The following is a 19,976-nucleotide window of genomic DNA, read 5'->3' on the forward strand; positions in this document are numbered from 1 at the left end:
GAGAGCAACAGCTTTCTCTGCATGAGTCATGCATAATTTACAGCTTCATCAAACTACAAAATACAAAACACAAAAATATTCTGATACAAAATATGAAGCTATTTTATCAACCCCATCAAATACAAATGACAAAAATCCTATTTTCTATTTGACATGTGTATATTAAATACATGTATCATAAATAATGCCCATTCCTGTATATACTATATATTTTATAAATTTAGAATCATAGGTGGATAGAATTGTACTCAACATTGTACAGGTCTCCTGTTATGACAAATCCCCCTCTCACCCCTCGTGGGTTGGAATGTGTCATCCTCAGGCTCGGGTCCTCTACCAGAGGCCTGGGAGTTTGAGGTTTCTGCGCAGTATCTTAGCTGTTCCTAGGACTGCACTCTTCTGGACAGAGACCTCTGATGTTTTACCTGGAATCTGCTGTAGCCACTCTCCCAGTTTGGGGGTCACAGCCCCCAAAGCTCCGATTTCCACGGGCACCACTGTTGCTCTTACTTTCCACATCTTTTCTAGCTTCTCGTGTTCCTTCTTTTTGATGTTGCTGTTGCTTGGGATTGCCACATCTATCACTGCAGCCTTCTTCTGCTGTTTGTCGAACAACACGATGTCTGGTTCGTTAGCCATCACCAGTTTGTCAGTCTGGATCTTGAAGTCCCACAGGATCTTAGCTCGGTCATTCTCAACTACCTTAGGAGCTGTCTTCCATTTTGACCTTGGGACTTCCAGCCCATACTTATGGCAGATGTTCCTGTACACTGTGCCAGCCACCTGGTTATGGCATTCTATGTACGCACTTCCTGCCTGCATCTTACACACTGCTGTTATGTGCTGACCTGTCTCAGGGGCATCCTTGCCCAGTCTGCACCTGGGGTCCTGCCTGGTGTGGTAGACCCCAACCTTTAATAATCTTGTACTGAGTGCCTGTTCTTGTGCCGCCATGATTAGTGCTTCTGTGCTGTCCTTTAGTCCAGCCTTTTCCAGCCACTTCTATTTGTCTGTGGTACATGCCGTGTAGTGGTTTGTTCCTCCATGAAGGTTCTTCATCTTCCTTGTCCTCAAACTCGGGTTTCTGCTGCCTGAGATATTCACAAAGCCCTTCATCTTTGGGGGCTATCTTCCTGATGTACTCTTGGATCCTTGTCGTTTCATCCTGGACAGTGGTCTTGACACTCACTAGCCCTCGGCCTCCCTCGCTACGCTTGGTGTACAGTCTCAGGGTGAAACCCTCCATGCATAGTGAGGAGCTTTCTTGTCTTGATGTCAGTGGCCTCTATCTCCTCCTTTGGCCAGTTTATTATACCAGCGGGGTATCTGATGACTGGCTCATCAACAGTATGTGTTGATGGCTCCGATCTTGTTCTTCCCATTCACCTGACTTTTCAGCACCTGCCTTACTCTCTGTAGGAATTTTGGCTGTGGCGGACTTCCTTGCTGCCTCCTCATGGTTTCCATTAGCCTGCGGCACCCCAAGGTATTCCTCCTGAACATCTGCAATGTGGCATTCTGGTAGTTCAATCCCCTCGGTTCTGATCATTTTCCCTCTTTTTGATACCATGCGACCACACTTGTCCAGTCCGAACGACATTCCAATGTCATTGCTGTAGATCCTGGTAGTGTGGATCAGTGAGTCGATGTCTCGCTCATTTCTGGCAGACAGCTTGATGTCATCCATGTAGAGGAGGTGACTGATGGTTGTTCCACTTCAGAACCGGTATCCGTAGCCAGTTTTTGTGATGATCTGGCTGAGGGGGTTCAGGCCTATGCAGAACAGCAATAGGGATAGTGCATCACCTTGGTATATGCCACACTTGATGGTGACATGTACAGTTGGCTTTGAGTTGGCTTCCAGACTTGCTTTCCACAGCCCCATTGAGTTCTTGATGAAGGCTATCAGTGTCCTGTTGATCTTGTACATTTCCAAGCATTCCAATATCCATGTATGTGGCATTGAGTCATAGGCTTTCTTGTAGTCAAGAGGCAATCCAGGCGGTGCACAGATTGATCTGCCTGGTCTTGCAGTCTCGAGTGACCACTCTATCAACCAGTAGCTGGTGCTTGGCTCCCCTGGTATTACTATCCATTCCCTTCTGGGCCCTGTCCATGTATTGAGCCATGTGCCTACTCATTTTAACCGCTATGCGACCTGACAGGAGCTTCCATGTTGTTCCATGTGCAGAGGCAGGTTATTGGCCAGTAGGTGGATGGGATTGTTCCCTTCTGGGGATCCTTCATGATCAGGACTGTCCATCCTTGGGTTAACTATATATATATATATATATATGGTTATGGTTTTAAAAACAGATCAATACATAACCTAAATCCTAAAATGAATGTATTAATGTTCATGTATAGTTCATGTAAAACCGTGCTAAATTATAGACAAAGCTCTGAAATCAAAGAAATTAAGTGAATGTTCTTGGGTTTTTTTGTCATTTAACTAACCTAATGACTCATTTCAAACTACCGCTATTAATGATTTTATTAATATGGTGCCATAACAATCCAAAAACAGTGTAATATGAGCATGAGTATCTGATACATGCTTCTAGTTGCAGTACCTCAATTTATTTTATTTTTTTTAAACAGCACACTTAGAAAGTCAGATGAATTCGTTGACAGGTTAAGGCTACTCACTAAGCACACATGTACATCCGAACATGTGTAACCACGTTTGCTTCTCTCCCTCATGACATGTGAGATTGCTATTATTAACTGATAACAATAGCTATTGTGAAATACATTTGTCTACATAGCAATTACCAACACACAGGCCACTGTAAACATGTTAACTTACATAAATGCTTATGAAGGAGAGATTGGTTACTCTGTCATGACTACATTTAGTACTGTTCTCACAATTCTGGGGGTGCACTGTGCTCTTACTTCTACTCGACAGTACAGTTCAGAGGCAAATGCTGTATTTTTGAATACACTACATTTACTTTACTATTTTAGTTAGTAGTTACTTTGCATATTCAAATTAATAATACAAAATATAATTAACAAATAAATTATTATGTATTATTCTAAGTTGGGAAATTCACAAGGTATACCCAGCAGTATATAAAGAAATTCAAATTGGCTCCTAAATTAACAACTGCAACATTAAAGTGATATACACATTAATGCATCAATAGTTATTATACACATTACTTACTTTTGGTACCTTAATTTTTTATACTATAACTTGATCTACTTTTACTTCAAATGCAGAAGTTTTACTACACTGGTGTATTGCTCCTTTTACTTAAAGGGACTATATGGAAGTTTTTTCGATGAAATTAATCAAATTGTCATTGCCTTATTGTCATTGGGCTCAAAACTCTCTTAGAAATGAAGCACACGGCTGTTTTCTCCGTTGCTTGCATCAGCCACTATTCTGCTTTTAATGTGGGGACTCCAGGTCGGATTCAACCCTGTGCATTCTCCCGAGCCTCTCTTGTACTACAGCGACAACACGGCAGCTTACGGCATGCAGTCCAATAACACCATAAATCAACTGGCTCCCAGCAAAACACAGGCTCCACGTAAGGATACAAACAACAATAACGTTTTATGTGCTGAAGCCCATCAGACCAAACAGGTTCAGATGATGTCGAGTAAGAAAAAAGTGAGCATTAGTAAAGCTGGAGAAACACATAGAAAGTCACGTTAGCTGGCTGGCTAACGCTGCTAATGTTATCTGATGCAAAGTTACATCGCTTTCCACATTACTTCACCAACTAACGCGACCCATGTTACTATCCCGTGTACCACTGTTGATTTAGCCTGCAAGAAAGGATGTAACTGTAAAAAGCAAATGTGGAGCGATTTATTAACTAATGTTAGCCTATCGTAATGCAGCCAGGAGCAGCCAGCTAATGCTACATTAGCTCGGACCTGCCGCTGTTTGCTTCGTAACGTTCAGTTTAGGTTTATTGTGGTTTTACCAATACTCAGGTACACAGCTTCTCCTCTCTGTCGCTGTAACTAACGTGACCCACATAATATACAATACTGCAACTTCACAGCAACAACACTTATAGTAAAGATAGTTACTGAAAGCAGCAGGTAAACAGCTAATGCTGTAGCACGTCGGCTAAATACAGTAAATTTACCGTGATCATACAAAGAGCATGGATTAGTTCAACCTGCAGCTGATAAAACTATTACTGTAACGTTGCAGTACGGGTTTACCTGAGTTTCCAGTATATTGTGTGGAGCTGTCTCCCTGCCTGTCACTCTATAGCCACTGTCACTTTTTTCCCGGAGGATTGTGCCGATACGCGGCTGGCTCCGCTGAATGAAGAAACGTTACGGAGCCAGTGTTGATTTGCCTCTGAGATGGGAACGTTGAAGTAACAGAGCCTGAACATGTTTGAGTGAAAAGTCACAGCCTGCATGCAGGTGTTTCTGCGTTTATTGCAGGAATCTGTATGAAAGTCGTTGTGTTTCAGATTATGCTCGCTCACAAGTTCAAGCTAGCACATGTACGAGCACACGCCTGGTAGCAATCTTAAAACCGCACCACTAGTGGCCGCTGGAAACTCCATAATGCCCTTTTAAGTAAAACATCTGAGTACTTCTTCCACCACTTAGGTACAAAGACCCTTTATCCTGTCTCACACACCTGTACACACACACACATACACACAAAACTGCAACCATCATCCTATCATACTGTACACTTGCAATCACCTGGCACTGCATAGCCTACAACAGGTAGGCAATAAGCAACAAATACATCAAGAGCTTGCATACAATAAATCTGTTGACCACTAATTCAGAAGCTATGATTTACCTCACTTCCATTCCATATGAGCAAATTCACCCGTACACAACAACAGCAACACAAATAAACAAAAGCAACTTGCACAAACAATAAAAAATGCACAATCATGACATAAACACAAACGTGTTCCTTAAATTTTTTGTCTGTTACATCATTCTGAAGAAGAGCATGTCCATGCGTGGCACAAGTTGACAGCAGTGCTCAGTTGCCAGAGGGACAAGTGGACACAAACAGTGTGTCTTGGGAAATAGGAAGAATGCATGGATCCCCTTAAATACTACCAAATGTCTGAAATGAGGGTGAAAATGTGTTGTGTGTTTCCAGTATGCTGGACAATGCTGCGATTTCCTTCCATGCAGCATGGGAGGAGGGTATCTGGCTGAGAGTTTGTGCGGCAGCTCAAAACGCACTTAAACCAACAGAAGAAGTCAGGGCAGTAGGAAGGAGGAAGTGATGATGTGAGTGAGAGGCGGGGTGGGGGGGAGTTGTGTTTTAATGATATGGAAGGCTGAGACTGGGGATGCAGAAGGAGGGTGAAGATAGAAGAAAGAAAAAGAAGGATGGATCACTTTGCCATATTGCATGTGGAGCTGAATCCGTCTTAGGGAGCCAGATGTGTGTCATTCCCATCAAACTTTCCAAATTAAAGGGCCACCTCACCCCCCTACTCCCCTCTCTAATCCTCTCTCCATCTCCTTTTTTCTTACCATTAAGTGTCTGTGTGCTTTTACACGCATGCACACACACACACGCACACTCACATACTGTACATACATACACACTCCCTAACTTCTTCCTCTTCTTCCCTTTTTTCAAGGGAACTTGCTGAGAGGGCTCATTTATGATGTTTTGTAACAGCAGCGTAGCCTTAGGATGCAAAACACATCTCTGCGCTGCCAGACGCGGCATCGTGGGTTATCTTATCTGATGTGGAAAGGGGTGGTGAATGTTATTTGCATGCTGCACTGATGTTTCAAATAGCAGTTTGAACGCTTCCTCAGCAGGGACGGACTGTGATTGTATGGTTGGCGAGCAAACAAGTGTATCAGATGATATCAGCCATGGCCCACTTTACTATCCTGGGTGAGACGCATGAGTCTGTGCCATAAAAACTTCCCTCAGCTTATACATACGTCTGTCTCCAACTCCACCATCAGCTCTCCTCAGTAACATACGTATGCGTGCGTGTCTGTGTGTGCAAGTTCCTCGACCCCGGCGTCTGTTGCACTTTATGGCAGTGATATGTTAAGTACCTCATATTACAGTCATAAAAAAGGTCTGGAAGTAGCCTGATGCAGTTTAAAGCTGTAGAGGTAATGCTGCAAATCACCCTCTGCTCTTTAGTCACACGCACACCAACACAGACACACACTCAATCCTGTTTGAGTGGCTGCCAAAGGCCCTGTCTGCCTTTCATATGTACACAAAATGACAAGAGGGGAGAGAGGACAGGAGACAAGAGGACCAGAGAAGAAGAGGAATCAGAAGAGAGATGAAAGAAAAGGTGGAAGAAAGACGGTAATAAGGAGCAGAAAGTGTCTGAATTGTAAATGAGGAAATGTCACTCTGAGAGCAGAGCAACCGGACAGACACATGATGGAGCTTTCATCCCTCATCGTACTGTGCCGTTGCCCCGTAAAAGCAGAGAGTGTGAGATGTACTTTGTCATTTTACGTCCAATTTCCCTGGGATAGGAGGGCACAAGATAAGTGAAAAAGCAGAGGGAAACACCCCAACCCCAGAATCTCTCTCTCACTCTGTTTTTCTATCACACACGACAGCGAGGAGACCAACTTTTCCTGTCTTTGAGGGAGTCCTCTTTAGCCGTGCCGCCAGATGAGGTCTGATACCTGCGATTCCACAGTTAATCCCGGTTAGAATTTAAATTGAAAGGAAATTATTGTCTTTCTCTTACTTCCCTTTTCCTCACTTCCATTTTCACTCCAACGTCGTCTCCCTCTCCCAATCTCACTCTGCCTCTCTTTTCTTCGGCAACGGGAGCAGAAAAAATCCTGACCTCTGCGTTTTCTCCCGTCCTTAAGATTGGTTTTAAATACTCAGCAGATTAAAGCACAGGCATGAAAGCTCACATTAGCCATATATTTAAAAATCCCCCTGGCCGATAATCCATGTATTTGTCAGAATCAAACACAGGGGAATAGAAAAGGGACCAATGACATGATGAGTAGCCTGAGCCAGACGTATTGTGAAGGGGAATTAGAAGGAGAGAGATACATTTAGCGGTATGTGGCCCAAGAAGAAAAGTCCTTCAGGATGATTATTGAAATTCACTCAAGACTGGCTCGCGTGAGCATTTGACAGGACAAAAAGCGCCGTGGCAATTTGACGACCTCTGATGCCCTTCACTGTCTCTCTTATTCCTTCTCTCTGCAGTGCACACGCACACATACACACATATATACAGGGTGACCTGTAATGATGAAAGACTGAGAGAATCTAATGTGGAATTTCTCAGATACTGTATGATGTGTAATTGTTACTATGCCGCTGTGCTAGAAACTTTAACCTTCACAGACGTTTTTGTCCAAAATTTTTTTTGTCCAGAAAAGGAAACATGTTTGTGTATGTTTTTATATTTACTGTAAAAAAATCTCTAAAACAATATAACACATCTGCGTTTTTCAATTCATGTTTCCTGTTATTACATTCCGGCATTTATGCGCAGTTGCATATGTTAATTTTCATGTTGTCATTTGTTAAGACACTTTAAATACGAGCTGAAAGAAAAGCTGAATAAATGCATGTATATTTGAAAGGCTCGAAAAATATGTTTTTCTTTCCATCTGTGGCACAATTTCTGTTCTGATTCTGTTATTTACAGAAAATTACAAGGACATTCTTACACAAAAAAAATGAGTCATATTCATAAACAGCCCCCTGCTGCATCCTTAGTGAAACCACTGACATTACTTCTTGTTTCGGTATGTGTTCTTTGAGCTGGTGAGAAGAGCTAAAGAAGAGGAGATGAATAGTATGGGGAACTGAGATGTGTAGGTCAAAACAAACCATTGAGCCTTTCACAACCACAGTTCACATACACAAACAGATCCTGTAAATGTCAATAACCAGTTAGAATGAATCACAGATCAAAACTTATATGAAAAAAACATGGAGCATTCAATGATTTGAAGCCTCCAAGGTTATGAAAACTACAGGACATTAAATGTTTTTATTTTATTGAGCTCAAAGGAGTGAACTTGTCACTTACTGAGGAGAGAGCTTTCGATAACACAAGAGGGGAAGAAAAATGCATTCTTGAATGACTGTGGGGAAAATGGTGGCTTGTTTGAAAAAAAAGGAAAAATGTATTTTCAATCACAAAAACTTTACAGTCCTTTCATTAAATGTTTTTGCGTTTCAGCTGGCACTCCTTTGGAGTATTGAAATTTGACGCGTCAAAGGGCAAGGACTTCTACAGCCAGAGTGGAGATGTTTGTTAATACAGCTTCATTGACCTGGTGGTAGTTTTCCACTTTGACATTTCTTTCATTTCTAGTATCTTTTGTTGTTTCATCTACCTTGCCATAGTAACAAATTCAAATCTTCTTTTCATGCATTCTCCTAATTTTCTTTCTATACTGCGCGCACGCTAGAGTCTTCAGCTGGTTATTGTATCAGAGCTGTTTTATATGTCGGCTTAACACTGATGGCCACACTAATGTGACAGAGCTCTCCGGGTTACATCTCTGTCTTGGCTGCATTCAAAATCTTCAGCAGAGAAATGTCACACAATACATCTTCAGAAAACACACACGCCAGAAAGGTTGCTAAAGAAAGCCAACCCTATCCTATCCTTCCTCTTCATCTCTCCATCCCTCTCGCTCTCTCATTCCTTGAACCAGTCACTGACAGCACACAATGCAGAGGTAAAATCATAGAAGTCTTTTTCCACATCTTTCATTGCGTGTGTGTGCCTCTGTGTCTGTGTGTGCGATGCTTTCGGAGACAAAGACCCCTGCTGTAGGGAGTCCTGTGGGAAAGGCGTGCGGCCGGAAGATGTGAGCGCGCCGGCGAGTGATAATGTCAGCTTGAGAGATACGGCGTGTCATTTTACACAAGCACACATCAAAAAAGACAGTGGGGAGAGAGAGGAGAAGACAGCATGTCATTTGTTTGCTTTGATACAAGATCGCACCAAGGGAGGGACTGCAAGGCTCTGAGAATGCATGTGTGTGCCTGTGTGTGTGTTTGTCTTTTTGACGTATGTTTGTATGTCCTGCACGTGAGCAGATGAACAGATGCGGTCTCAGGGATATTACTTAATGTCTTGTATTAAGTTACCCCTAAACAGACGGACAGACATGAAGACAGTTCTGTCATGTCTGGATTGGGAGGTCTACACCTGCATGTACAGTAGCATCATGGAGGCCATGTCTCAAACCGCCACACTAAAAAACATTACTGGATCAAAATTGACCCAATGTGGGTCAATATAGCACAGAATTTAAAAAAATAAACCTAACCATGAGTCAAACACTGGGTGCCCATTGACATAGTGCTAAATTGACCCACACTGGGTAAAGTTTAACCCAGGGATTTTATTGTGTACCATATTTTAGTTATTAGTAACCCAACAGTAATATAAAAAAACAGCTCATTGTCTTCTTGAGTGGGTTTTCATTTGTACCAAGTAAAGTTTACCCAGAATTGTATTGGTGCTACATTAACCCTGATTGGGTAAAATTTGACCCATTGATTGTTAATGTGCGCTCACCTGCTCTTTAACCCAGACTCATCCTACTCCTCTCTGGTTCATCCTCTCCATTTCCCTCTCTTGCTTTGAATTTCACATCTGTTCAGTCACTCTTACGCTGCAAAAAAAGCCAATCATTTGCATTTTCAACATTAGTCAACAGCTTCCTTCTTCCCCTTTCCTCCTCCGCCTGTCAGTGTGTAATGTACTGTATGATGTAATGCGTGTATTTGTACATTTGTGTGTTTCACCGCCTCAGATATGGTATCATCAAATTACTTTACTGACAAAACATCCGAATATTTTTATTTGCAGACATAAATTCCTGTTGCTCTTTGATGCATCATTTCATATGAGCTAGCTGCGTGAAATGTTATCTCCCAAACTCGAACTCCAAGTGTGTTTCATAAAAAATTTAAAATTGTTTCATTACAGCAGGAAAAATCAATCTCAAATCTTGTGCTCAATGCTCAAAATGCTAAGATAGCAATATTGACTTCCCTGAGAAAGTTAAAGTAAGTTGATATGCGTTACAATTGAAATCCTTCTCTATCTTTGATTTAACAGCTACTTGGGCGGTTAATCCTACATCCATGAAGACATCTATTGTTTTTCTTAAGTAAAGAACGATGGGGAAACTTTTCTTTCAAAGAGAAGAGGGTTTTCATCATGGAGGATGAGAAGTTTCCCTCACTCATTTATTTAAACTCTTCACGGACAGCCTTAACATTTTAGTTTTGGAGGCTTGTTGGTTTTGCGCACGTACGTGTCAGATTTGCGCACCAGCCCGGCCAGAGGCTCGTACCTGGACTTGACTGCTGGGTCACAAGTGCTTTAAAATTAAGTGAGTCCTTGAGGCACAGAATAAGATCCTCTCTCGCTCTCTGCGGCTTCCTCTGCATGTGGGAAGAAGTGTGTGAGTGTGTGTTAAAACAGCTTGTTAACACGTGCACCGCTGCCTTGGCCGGGACTCCCTAATTATTCCCTTTCCAACTAAAGGCCAAGAAGAGGAGAGAGTAGTGATAAACACATTTTCTTAGCATGTCCTTCTCTCTCTGCTCACTTTAGTGTGTGGCATGTGTATGTGTGTGTGTGTGTGTGTGTGTGTGTGATGAAGAGCAGCTGCAACAGTAAACATGTTTGTAGAACATCTTCTAATAGAAAGCAGGTGTTGATTGGCTGTGATCCTCCCAGCAATCAGTGTACATTCAGAGACTAATGCAGATGCCACTGTCTGCTCACACACTCACACACACACACACACACACACACACACACACTTGTTGTTTGCAGGTACTGTTCTACAAGAGATATTATTGCAATACACCCAGCTCTGATATAGAAATGGTGTTTTTGAGCCACAGTCTTTTGTTGTCTTTGCATAACCACAGAGACGGCAGTGGTATATGTGTGTGTGTGTGTGTGTGTGTGTGTGTATGCATGCATCCTCCCCACTTTGTCTTTATTTGTAAACATGCACACTAACCCCAAAGTGGGTGTGTGCACATATGAGTGTGTCTGTGAATGTTTGGATAATTTGGTTTGTGCGCTGCTTTCCCGCTCTGGGTGTGTTTATTTGTATATATGTGTGTGTGTGTGTGTGTGTGTGTGTGTTTGAGGCCTCTCTTTGGGTTTGACTCTCAAGTCATTGTGGGGATTTTGTGGGGGCTGTTTGTAAACATCAACAGCAGCAGTTTTATTTTATTGTAGCTTTATTTTACGACATTAATCCCAGATGGCTGCTAAAGCTCGCAGTTTAAAAAAAAAATTTTTATGCGCCTACCACATTCTGCACTCGCTAGCCTCATGCTCGCCGCCACACATATGCTTTTGCTCTCATACACAAACAAACAACGTAGTCTGAGGAACTGATTTGTTCAGGAATGAGCAGCGAGGAAGAATTTCCCTCCAACATATACACAGAGGCAGGAATCCCCTCTTCTTCTTTTTTTTATCAATCCATAATCCTGTGTTTGAAGGATCAGATTGAGTTATTCAAGTTAGTGGCAGGAGCTTTTTTCTCATTTTCACCAGCTCTGTGACACTGTGGGTGAGCACTCCCATATTTCTCTTTAATTAAGCCAGGGAAAACCTTGTAGTACAGCCAAACCAGCTCATGTAGCCACTTATGTTTTAATTTAATTACCTGTCCACTTTGATAATTATTCCCCCTGATTAACAGGGAGAGACGGGCTCCTAAATGGGAACAGGAGATGGGTGAGAGGCCCAGCATTTTTCTCCTTTCACCAAGAACAAGAACGAGGGTGTTGACTTAAGAAATCCAGGCCAGCTCTATTTTGATCAGGTTTCATACTCTGCCTTCTTTAGCCTGGCCTGGCCTGGCTCGGATTTATTCAGGCCATGCATAACGTAGAGTCCTACTGAGTTTCCTGTGCTGGGATTTTATGCAACCATTAGCCAAAACAGACAAATAACAACCAACATATCATGATTCCCCAAACAGGCAGGGTTGGGGGGGGTTGATTAATATCGTCAGTAAAAATGTCAACAGTTACACAACAACGAGCACAAGGATCCAGTCCCTCTGCTCTCTATTGTGCTGCTCAGTTAGTAGGATTCAGGTTGTTTTTCACTATAAAGATTTTAAGTAACCACACTCACAGCTGCTGGGGTGCATTCTTTTGACAAAACTGTCTGATTTCGTCGCTCAAACAAGAAAGTGCACCTTGCAGCCACTTAAAAAAGCATCACTCATCACCATCCAGTTGCTCACATTAGCACCTGTCAGTTCCACGGGAGATTTATTGGAGATATATAACAAAGTGTTCCTGGCAAAATTTGTCAGGCTCAGAGAGGAGAGGTGAGTAAGTAAAAGAAAAATATGGGTGCTCATATACACTCAATCACACAAACACAAACCCAAACATGTGCACACACACACTCACACAGACGCACGTTTAGTGGTATTGATCGTGCTAATGAATATGTTGTGATTTACTGCAGTCGTGGCCCATTGTTGGGTGGTGCCGTGATGGACTGCCATCATTTTCCAATGGTAAAAGCTTAGATAGAGAAAAGGCAGGAGGGCAGAATCCCATTTAATGGCCAAAGCAAAATTATTCCAAGATCTTCTTGTGAGTTATGGCACTGGTTTTTTTTCTCCCCGCACTTTTTTTTTTCTCTCACAGCGACAGGTATGATGTAATTCCCAAATTTCATCAGAGACAGTAATCTCAACACTGATTATGCTGTCAATTAGTAAATGAATGTGGTGGTGAAGGGGGGAGAAGGTGGTAATAACTCTGCAAGAAGGAGTTGTCAAGCTTCCAAAATACATAAAGGACATAGTGTGGTAGGCAGACCGTAAAAAAATTGTTCAATCACAATATAACTGTCTATTTGCACAGTAAGTGTATAAGATTGAACCCACTTAAACTGGTTCTACACTTATTTTTTATTTGTGGAATACAGCATTTCCTATGTTGACATAAATCTTTGTGGCGTGAATCGATATAGGCTGCCACGCAGTGTGAGAAAAAATGGAAGTTATATCACAATAAGATCTGTCAAGAGCAATAAAATACTTTTGAACTTTTGTCCTGTGCAAATTATAGCGGTAATTTTTTTCCTGAGTTTTTATTTAATCAACACATGTGATACATGGAATTTAGATGTGTAGAAAATACAAATGTTTAATAGTGGACTAGTTCTGTTTGGGTGATCTGTGCTGTGCTTTTTGTGAAGGTTTTCTGAGCTCAAACTCTGTGCAGGCTAACATCTGTTCCTCTCTGCCTCCACAATAGCACAACTCAGCCGGGATGCAAAGAGAGGTCAAAAGATCAGTGCCTTGCACTCACACTCACACACAAACACACCCTTACACACACACACACACACACACGAGAAAGAGAGATACCTCTCACCGGCTGCTATTTTGCAATTGTGCGCCAGGGCTTTGCGATTATAGGGCAGCGATGAAAACGCGCACCTGCTTTAGAGGCATTACGGTAGCGCAGCAAACTGGCCCCCTCGCAACACACACACACACACACTCCACAGTCAGCTCTAGTGATTCAACCCTGATTTCCAGCGAACGAGCAAGCAACAGACGGGATGCCAAAAAGTGAGGACCGGTGGAGAGGTTATTCGCGCTGAATAAGCCTCTTGAAGAGATAACGGAGGAAGCAGACGCAACTAAACAAGACGAGAAGCTGCGCTCTTTCGCCGCGGCAACTTGCGCACAGTGCCAGAGTTTTAGCGGCAGTATTGTTCTGACTTCACTCCAGAGGGGCCACTCCGAGGAGAGAGGACGCACACAAAAGGGAAAAGGAAAGGACTAACGAGCACGCTTTGTCGTTTAAAGTAATGGTCCTGCGGTCTTAGATCCTAGCATTCTCTGTCTCTCTCTCTCCTCTGTGTTTCTTTCCATTTTTTTTGGTTGAAATTTTTCGGTCCCGTCGGTTTGTGTCCCCTTTGTCGCCGCGAGAGAGTGGACGCGCCGGGAGCTCGAGGAGCAGAAGCGGGCTGTCCACATGGTCCAACCACTGGCGTGAAAGTTGACTTCTTCAGAAAACAAGAGAACAGGTTGATGCATTATCTACACTTTCATTTCCCCCTTTTTATCTTCCTCACTCTTTCCTCACTCTGTGCTTCCATTGAAACTCGCACGCTAGTCTAGCAAAAGACAAAAAAAAACCCATCAGACTTCAACTTTTCATCGCACATTGTTTGTGAAACTGCTCCAAGTCAGCCTAATAATATTATAGGGTGTTATAGATTATTATAAAGCGAGGCACACTCGGCGTTTTGCTCTTTAAGACTTCCCTTCGTCCATGTTTCATTTGAACTTCTTTGATTCTTTTCACTGCGGTGTTGAACGCTAAACTTATCAGCCACGTTTTAAAATGCTCTTTGAAGTAGCCTAGTTCAAGTCCTTCAATAGAAAGATAAAAACAATCGACGGTGGAAAAAGTTTCTCCCTTCCCTCTTCGCCACTTTGACACGTGTTATAAACTGAGTCAAAGCTTATTTCAATCGTCAGTTATATTTAATGGGATATCGCAATTGATTTGAACTCTTAGGATTTATCAGAGCATAGGTAAGTTTCGATGGTCTGAGAGGACCAGTGATTCATAGAAAGTGTCATTGTCCGAAGTCTCAGCTCATGACACAACAAAAAGTTTTTTTCTTCTCCTCACAGATTAGGACTAACTAAAATGTCGGGAGTGGATCTGAACGGAGGAGACAAACTTAAAGTTGCGTCCCCGTTAATAACCCTTGTTAGGGGATTTGATAATAAACACCGACATAGGTTAGAGGCGATACATTTGCACACCCGTTTTAGAAGGGTTTGAATGCTTTGTCATCGCTTTATACCTGTTTAACTCGCAGCCGTTAAACACTCTTTTAATTCTTAATAGTTTATTTTTGTTTTTCTGATAATTAAACAATAATGTTTAAAATTACAAAAAGGCATTGCGCCCCTCACTGAAGACAATAGACCCCTTGTCTTAAGAAGGGGAAAAATGCTTTCTTGTGGACATAGTCAATAGGTCAGGGATAATACTGTCTTTTCAAACCATTTTGACTTTTGAATTTGGAACCGCTTTTCTGTGACCTCACTGAGTTTTGATGTTGTATTTTCCATATAATCTTACCAGATTAAATAAATAGCAATATTCAGATGAGTGTCTAAACAGCAGGGCGCGGAGAAAAGTTGTTCATGCATAGTGAAAAGTTTAATTTCAGTTTTAACGGAGAATATTAAAACGGATCTAATCAGTAGGGCTGTACACGTGATAATCAGTGCGTTATTAACATTCATGCGTCTGAGTTTATTTTTATAATTCATAAATAAGATTTATTGCATGAAATGCGTGATTTACTTGCGATGATAAAATATAAAAATATTCCCAGATGTTTAGAGCTGACTTAGCCTAGATAATATTATAAATTTAGAAATTGAGGGGGTTGAAGTCTGAACCAGAACCTCTGCATGACCCATGTTTTTCCTGTCTTTTTGCAGTCATAAACCGGCTTGACAGTAGGCCTCCACCACAAAGGAAAATGATCTTTCTTCCTAAAGGAAAATAAAAAAACGTTTTAGGCCTGCCTTATTTAAAAATAACATATTGCAATGACATAAACAGTTCAAAATTGCCTTTAATTTGCGCAACTAATACAAAATGTGGAACATCAACTTCAGTGTTGTAAAAATTTAAGTTATTGTTCTTTTCTCTCCTCCCCACCTCCTAAAATAAAAACTCCCCTCATCAAATATCAAACATCAGCCAGAACATCCCCGCATGTCAGGTGGACTCAGGTCCCGCGTGATGGAAAGCTGCAGACAAAAAAAGAGGGAGAGATGAAATGACAATTAATTGCTGTTAGTTGTCTGTCATTGAGAGAAAAGCATACAGGCCGTGTGGGTGCACACTCTGACACTGGCATTATTGCCCTGTGATTGATGGGCGCCAGGGCATTTGGCATAATTAATTTTATTTACTGTGTCCTCTCTCTCCTGTTGTGCCCTCCTCCCCTACCCCTCAACCCCCCCAACCCCAACCCCGTTCTGTGTGGTGGCATTTCCGCGACGCGATGACACACTTTTAATTGCACTTTAATAGAAGATCCAGCGGGAATGAAAAAGCTCTTCATCACGTTTTATGACCTTGTCACGTTTCTGGTGTCAGACAGAAAGGCAGGTATTTTGTGGTGCTCGGAGCCCCTGGTGTAAAGTGTGTGCAGAATAAATTTACAACAAAAAAAAGTTTATTTCACCTACATGAATTGAAGCTTTAGCCTCCATGGAAAACTTCACATCCATAATTTTAATGTACAGCAGGGTTCTCACAGCTTCATGTTGTGGTTTATTTAAATCAGAAAAATTAGATCAGATTTGAAGATGGTTAATTTGTTCATTTTATCTTAGACAGGATATGCTGGGTGTATTTTATATGCATAATATGCATATCAGCATACCTGAAGCATTTCAATAGTGTGAAAATAATTTACTGGCAATAACCCTCAATGCATCTCAGAAAAAAACATTGCTATAGATTTGCCCAATATGCTATATTTGCTAAAATGATTTGCTAGAAATTCAGAAGAAATAATTCAGCCAGTTTCAGTTTGACTTTCTTTTTAAAAAATGAGTTTTGTTACTACATGTTCTGTCAGCTGCTTAATTTCTCTTTGACACAGTGAAGGCTCAGGGGCTGTGATGTCTCAGTTAAAAGAATGACGTTTGAAGTCACTGGTACGATTTCCAACAAAATAAAGATTACTACACAATTTAGTGATTTGTACATTTTTATTTAAAATTGACTCAGTGATGGCACTTGCAAACCTCAAAAAGAAGCCTGCACTGGGGCTCAGAAAAAACAGCGAGAGACCCTGCTGAAGGACAGAGGAAATTATCTTTTTTAAATTTCTACTTCTTATTTAAACACTACAGAATTTGCCAAGAGTATAAACTCACTGTAAAGTGATCATTTCTATGTAGTGCTTTTTTCGTTGATAGGCTATCACATCAGGGACAGGCTTTTCATGGAAATATAAAAGGAGACAATGAACAAAAGAGTATTTGAGAGGCAGAAGTAGTTATTTGGTTAAAAAAGAGTGTACATGTGCAGGAAGCCAGAGGTGTCAGAGACAGACTGACTCTCTCTGTTCTCTGTCGGCTATTGTGCGTCCGTGTCTGTGTGTTTGCCTCAGCATTGCCACCTTTTTTCATCTGACTTGCTTCAACACTTTCCCTTCTTGGCTTTTTTTCCCCCTCTCCCCTCGACAGCTGTGTTTTTTTCCATGTCCTGTTTTCTTTCATTGTTTGCAAGAGTCGCTCATGTACTGCTGACTTTTGTCTGTTTCAGACTCTGTTCGCCACCAGACAGTTGTTTCTGTTATGCTTAATGGCACACTACTGAAATGATGATTTTCAGCTGGGCCCCGTGCAATGGAACTGTGTGCCGTCGTGTGACTTGAACCATGTATGAGCCATGTACGAGCCCGTCTAGAGACAGGCAATAATGGCTATGAATCTCTTGCGCTTAAAAACCCCTTCAGCAGGTTTAAAAGCCACCAACATGATTGTGTTAGTCCATAAACTCACTCAGAGAGTCCTTACCTCCAGCACGAGCGCATGTGAATGTATGTGTGGAAGAGTGTATATATCTGAGTGCAGGCGTGTGTGTATACAGGAGTGCTTTTTTCTCAATTCACCTGTCCTGCTTGAGTGAAAATGGACAGTATTTGAAGTTTTTAAATGTCCTGTGCGTCGGTAGCGTTGATGGCTCGCCTGTCCGTCTCTCCATCTCTCGCGCTCTCTTCATTAAAGCCCTCCTGCTATCCCAAACCCACAAGTCTGAGTGGGCTTTTGGCTCCAAAGTGATGTTGAAGAGCACCCGTATACGACTCTGCTATACATGTAGGGTTTGACCCATGATAGATACTCACAGGTTTACTTCTATTGCAGCACTTAGTGCATTACCTGCTTAAAAGCTGAAATAGTTAAATTTTCAATATCCTTTAGATGGGGTTTGAGAAAAGCAAAATTTTTACTGTGCAGTGAGCGAAAGCTTGTTTTAAATGGAATTATTTCAAGTGTTGGTCCTGAAGCTGCTGTTACTGCACGGTGTGCACATTTGAGCTGTTTTGGGCTTTTAAATATGGAACAACTGTAAGAGAAGATATTCTACAGGTTGTGCAAATATGTTTTGAAATAAAACACATTTTAATTTAGTGTATCTTGGATTTTTCTAAAATAAAATTGCTCCTTTTTAGAGATGTAAAAAGATGGCAAATCTACACGTCTCCATATGTAATAACTGAATACCAGTATAATAGCAATTATGGCTAGTTACTCCTTTAAAAATATGTTAATGAAATATAATTGACAAATTAATGGATTAAATGATGGTGTTTTTCTTCACGGGCAGCCAGCAAGTGGGGGAATGTTCTGGTTGTGGATTGAAGTGATTGACTGCACAGTGAAACAGCCGCCACATTGCTTTAGACTGAGGCCTGATTATACATGTGGTTCTAATTGAACCTGTTATTTAGGAGAGGTTGAAGGCTGAATACTGTGTGAGTGTGTGTGTGTGTGTGTGTGTGTGTGTGTGTGTGTGCGCGTGTGTACATATAATAAATCCCACACATTTTTCAAAGATGAGATGTGTTTTTACGATGGGTCAGAAGGCGTTGTCGTACAGGCAAGTTGCAGGACAGCGGAGAAGGAAAGCGAGAAGATGCCTCCAGCGGTCTTAAGGAAATTGACCACCTGTGAGAGAGAGAGAGCAGTTGTTGTCTTTTGTTGCCTTTTCTTTTACCTTTTGTGTCTGCGGATGTGGCGACAGCAGCCCCGCTCATGGTCCCAACTTAATTCTCTAAAATTGACGCACTTTTCTCCATCTGATTGATAAGGTAATCGTTTCGCCTGACACAGTGGTTTAGCCTGTGGTCATTAACATGCCCATGCGTTTTAGATGAGCTTTTCAATGTGTGTGTGTGTGCGTGTGTGTGCGTGTGGGGGGAGGGGGGGGGGGGGGCATCGGAGATGTTTCTCCAACGCCACAGAGCACCAGCCCATTAACAGCTGATGGATGTGAGAAGGAGTGACCCAACAGCTCAGAGCGGAAGAGGCTGTTTCCTATGGGCAGGGTGGTGTGGGGTGTGGGGAGCAAGAGAGGGACAGACAGAGAGATAGAACACATGAGTGAAAGACTGGTAGAAGCGAGGGGTTTTAGGCGTGGGTCATTATAGCTGTGGAAGCATTAGATCAGCCTCTCCAGAGTGCGCTTGGCACCTGAGGCCATGGCTGCAGCTGAAGGAGAGGGCTGTGGCTGTGGAGTCTGGGGGAATGAGAGCAGAGTGTGAAGTAAGGCAGTTGGAGCTCTCCAGTTAGATTTCACAGACAGAAAGAACGAGTCGCACCGGATCATTAGGTCAGTGACAGGGCCAGGTGGAGCACACGAGACGGTCAGTGGAAGCAGAAAAATACCCGAGCAGCACTTGTGTGTAAAAAGAGAACGCCCGTTGTGTTCAAGCAGAGCATCTTCATGAAAAAGCTCTCATCGGTCGTTGTGTCCCCTGCTAACTCTGCATTGCTTCTGACAGCTGTATTTGTGTTATAGATTTTCCTTCACTCTGTCCCGTCTCCCTTTCCTTTCCCCCTGCCTCCCTCTCTCAGTAGTTGGCTCCCCTCCTCTCCATCGCCTCCACCCTATGACCTTTTGTAAGCACTTCATCAGAGAGCCGTTGGTGTTTTCTAAAGCGCTGCGACAATCTGACAGGGCAGCCGTCAATCGAGCGGGGAACCGAGGGAGCAGATCAGTGGAAAGCTTCGCTCAGAACAACAATGTGACTAAACTTTCTGCAGCACCGCTTTAATGTGTATTGAAAGGATGGCTGTGACGGGTAGGTGACAGCTGGGAAGCGCAAGACAGTTATGGATACACACAAACACACAGACGCGCGTGCACACGTTTTGCACATTTCATAAACCATCTTACCGCAGAG

At 42.3% G+C, this 19,976-nt stretch overlaps 1 protein-coding gene across 3 annotated transcripts in view; it reads left to right on the forward strand.

Moving 5' to 3' along the window:
- Positions 1-13,491: 13,491 nt before the first annotated feature.
- The window catches only part of foxp4 (forkhead box P4), a 93,938-nt gene continuing 87,453 nt past the window's right edge, over positions 13,492-19,976 (forward strand). For all 3 annotated transcript variants that reach the window (XM_038695655.1, XM_038695657.1, XM_038695656.1), the window contains exon 1: positions 13,492-14,045. The gene's annotated coding sequence lies outside the window, so the exon portion shown is untranslated. The remainder of the gene's footprint in view (positions 14,046-19,976) is intronic.

The sequence above is a fragment of the Micropterus salmoides genome, unplaced genomic scaffold (genome assembly GCF_014851395.1).
Source record: "Micropterus salmoides isolate LMB-PRFRI ecotype aquatic unplaced genomic scaffold, ASM1485139v1 Ms_hic_scaffold_4, whole genome shotgun sequence".
Classification (NCBI taxonomy): Eukaryota; Metazoa; Chordata; class Actinopteri; order Centrarchiformes; family Centrarchidae; genus Micropterus; species Micropterus salmoides.